The following is a 4,034-nucleotide window of genomic DNA, read 5'->3' as shown; positions in this document are numbered from 1 at the left end:
AACAAGTGTCTGTCAAGGATTTGCAAGAGACACAATGCAAACATGTACATGGAATTTACAACTTAATATGCAAAAATGTACATTCAAAATTCAGAAGTACTTTACAAATGAATGTGCATTGGCCTTACTTTTGGTAGGCACTTTGCTTTTCCTATGCATGAAATTTTCATATGAGATCAGCCTTTGCTTTTCTTACTCCCGACTCTCATTTTTCTTTTTTTTTTTCTTCTTTTTTTCGAGAAGAGATTTCTTTTCCTTTTTCTTTGAGAGCTCTTCGACATCTTTTTTTTTTTTTTTTTTTTTTTCGAGAGCAGGTCCTTTCTCCTTTAAGCTGAGTTTGCCTCTCCTTTTTTTTTACAATCCCATGATTTTGAACCAGGAATTACAACAAACATAAACATTTACAAAGAAAATTTATGTAAACATAAAAAATCTAGCATACAAGAAATGAGTCCATTCGGGAATGCTCTGTTGACCCGACCATCTCCAATTCTAATCCTTGGGAAAATGCTATCTTCGTCTTTGGGATGAGCAAATGATCACCAACGGGGGTTTAAGAAATGAATTTGCAGGCTCAAGTGGGCTATGCAAAGAATGAAGTGTATAGGATAGAGAAGTGAATGCTCTTCATCATCCTAAGGCACTTGAATTAAAATTCGAGTATAAATGCAAAGAAACACCCGAAGATTAATGTTAGTCCCAGCAAGAAAATTTCTAACCATTTACCTCGTGTTGCCGATGGAATTAACTCATCCGGACCCCGATGTGGGGTGGTTCTTGGCGAGGGTAAAGAAATGAAACCACCGCTCAAAAGGGGTAATCAATGGATAACCTGTAGTGTTTAGGATAGAGAAATGAACGCCTCCGTCACTTCGGTTATCGTACCTTTCGCGAGAAAACTCTTTACCTCGGGAAATGCGGAATTTTGCTACCGTTCATCTCGCCTGAAAAAATTGGACGTGTTTGGGAAAGGATTGCCTTACATCATCCTGTCATGCCCCATTCCATACATTCGATGTATCTTATGCGGTTCATGTTCCTTATTCGGAGTTGGTAAATTAAATATGAGGAACAGTCATGCGCAAACTACGCAATGTATAAGTGTTTTTGAGCATGTAAAATGCAGCAACTTTTTATCTTGGTGGACGGAATTCGCAAGCACATAAGAAACTTCTTAGGGCGTGGATCGTGAGTTGCCCCCGCTCATGCAAATGAGTTGCAAAACTTCATTATCCGGTTCGAGACATGAGATTGTCAAAGGCTCCAGGAATTTCTCCTTTCATTAATTTTAGGGAGAAGAGATACTTCCCTATCCGGAAAGGCGGTGACCCCTGTAAAAATCAAAAGGGAAAGCATCAATGTACGTTCTCATGTTCTAAACGAGTTGAAACGATACCGCTTTACCCTTGTACGAATTTCTTGTGAACTTTGAATTGAAAAGATCAACTCATCTGGATCGGATTGTATGTCGGGGATGTTATCTCTCCGGGTTACGTAACCATCTTGGCTGAGTTTCAATCGGCACTGAATCGCGAAGCAAAAAAGTTTTTATTAATCTTTGTACATTGATGCCAAATCCCAGGATCGAACCCGGGATGCCTCGGACCACTGTCATTCCCCCAACCACTAGGCCGTGGTGATGTTGGCGTCCATGGTTGGTTCGTTTTTTGCTATATTGTTCTCAAAACAGTTGGCAATCCCCTGTCGAGAATAAAATAAGCATAATTTAGAGTTTGAAATGACTAAGAGCCAATTGGGACGATACGGAGTTACCCATCTTTGAGCCCGCTTGGCCTTTTACTCGTATTCTCCCAAGTAAGGCTATTCGGAATTTCTCTTTACGGGCGTTCGGAGGCGTCGTCCACAAATTGATTTGCTATAGGCCTAGCTTAGTAAGGAACTTACGCATTTGACAAGAGAGGAGAAAATTCGTCCTTTAACTCTAGGCAAATTCTAGACAGTTAGAAAGTAAAAAATATCCCACGTAGGGGAACTATACATGGAATTAAAGGAATATTCATGCGAGATTAGTTCCACCTCTCTTGCTGGCCACTTCAACGATCAACCGATTCTGTCTTGGACTAAACACCAACAATCGTTGTTTGAAGACCCATAATAACTTGCTTCGGATCACAGCTCTGGAGGTCCTTCATTTCCAAACAGGCTCATCAAGGTAGCAAGCTCATCATCAAAGTAATCTTCTGATTTTTCGAGCAATTGATACTCGAATTGGGCATTGTTACTTGCTAACACCGGTGACAGATTGCTGTGAGCGGTCTGACTCCTTAAGCTTGAGCCTCCGTCGTTGCTCGGGAACTTGTAGGGATGATCAACTGGTCTGCTACTAGAACCACCAGCGGAAGGTTGGTATGACCTGTATTCTTGATTGGGAAGTGGCCGGGTACCTTTTGCTCAGTAGATTTTCCCGGAATTGATCTTCCAGCCAACTCTGGTCCGGTCGCCTTGGTCCCAAGCTGCATCGTGCTTCCTCGCCTTATCTCTAACCCTTTGAAGGTGATTTGTGACACTTTGCATGGTGAGTCCGTCTATATTCATCATTTTATGTACAGCCAGTGGTCGTGCTGAATTGATTCCTAGCTGTCGAACTGCCTCAATGAATATAGAATGAAGCTTAGCGGACCAAAGGGGCCTTTTCTTTTGGACAAAATCGTCGTCGTCGACTTGGTCGTGGTTTTTTTGTACAAGTAATTGCTTCCTTACAGCATGCTGCCAAATGTTTTGGAGCACTTGAACGCAGACCGGCTTCTGCGGGACGTCTCGAGCACCATGCGATATGGCCCTCGTTATGAACTGCTGATCATTACTTGCTGATACTACGATGACCTGTATGTCCAACTCGGAATCAATGATCTTTAAGAGACTGAAACCGTCCATGTCGATCCCTACGACGGGCTGTGACGACGATGTCAAAATCATATTTGTACTTGCCTCGCACTTGTAAGGCATTCGTTGCTTTCGCATTAGCAAAAACCCCGTACATGCAACTTCTCAAGCATAGCAACGAGGATTGAGAGGGAAACGGGGTTGCCATCAATTACCATGACTCGCGAGATCTTCAGGATATGAAGGTTCCCATACTTCCGCTCGGAATGAACGTGTTTTTCTTTTAAAACCTTCCATATGTAGATCAAAAATGGCTGTTTCGACCGCAGACCGAGCTTTAGATGTTCTCGGACTTGCAAAACAATCCGTCCGAAAATCACAAAAGTGATGGTGGTCTTTCGTGACGAGTTCCGGTGGTCATTTATAAACTTTTTCTGATCTGTTAGTCTCGCATATAGGTTCTCGCTTTTTCTACGAAAGAGGACAACTTTTTCTCTCCTTTCCGGTCTTAGTGCCTTGGATCCATTTCGTAATAACTCTTGCCTCTCACTCAATCTGTCATCTTTTTCCTTTTCTGATATGTAGGAGCCCTCAAATCTTTTCGCTTTCTCTATGAACGAGGCGGTTATTTCCTTCCTCAGATCTTTTCGGTTCCCCCCTACGAACGAGGCAGTTATTTCCCTCCTCAAATCTTTTCACTTCCTCCCGAGGCGATTATTTCCTCGAATCTTTTTGCTTTCTCTAATAACGAGGCAGCTATTTTTTTTCTCAAATCTTTTTGCATCTACCTATGTGAAGGCTTTTAATGCTTTTCCTTTCGGCGTCCAATCAAATCTGACAAAGAATTCACGCATTTAAGCATGATGATATTTGCGGATAGTACTGTTCTTTGCCCCTTGATTAACTCTAGGCGTAAAAGGAAGAATGTCTCACATGGGGACTTTGTAATAAACAGTACATTCATTCACGCATGTCTCTACTTCTCTTGAGAATTCATAAGGGCTAGCTAGTAATGCTCAAAAGAGTGATATTTTGAAAGCCCATAATAAAAACTCAAGCTTCATGTAGGCTACTGATTCGAAGTTTCATCGGTGTTGAATTGGCCGACTGTGACATCAGGGAAACTCCAATTGTAGTGATGCATGTCACTTCCCTCGAAGGGCATCGGTTCCGCCTCCGCAAGGCCGACT

The sequence above is a fragment of the Rhodamnia argentea genome, chromosome 6, assembly GCF_020921035.1.
Source record: "Rhodamnia argentea isolate NSW1041297 chromosome 6, ASM2092103v1, whole genome shotgun sequence".
Taxonomy (NCBI): domain Eukaryota; kingdom Viridiplantae; phylum Streptophyta; class Magnoliopsida; order Myrtales; family Myrtaceae; genus Rhodamnia; species Rhodamnia argentea.
Note: the sequence above shows the minus strand (reverse complement) of the source record.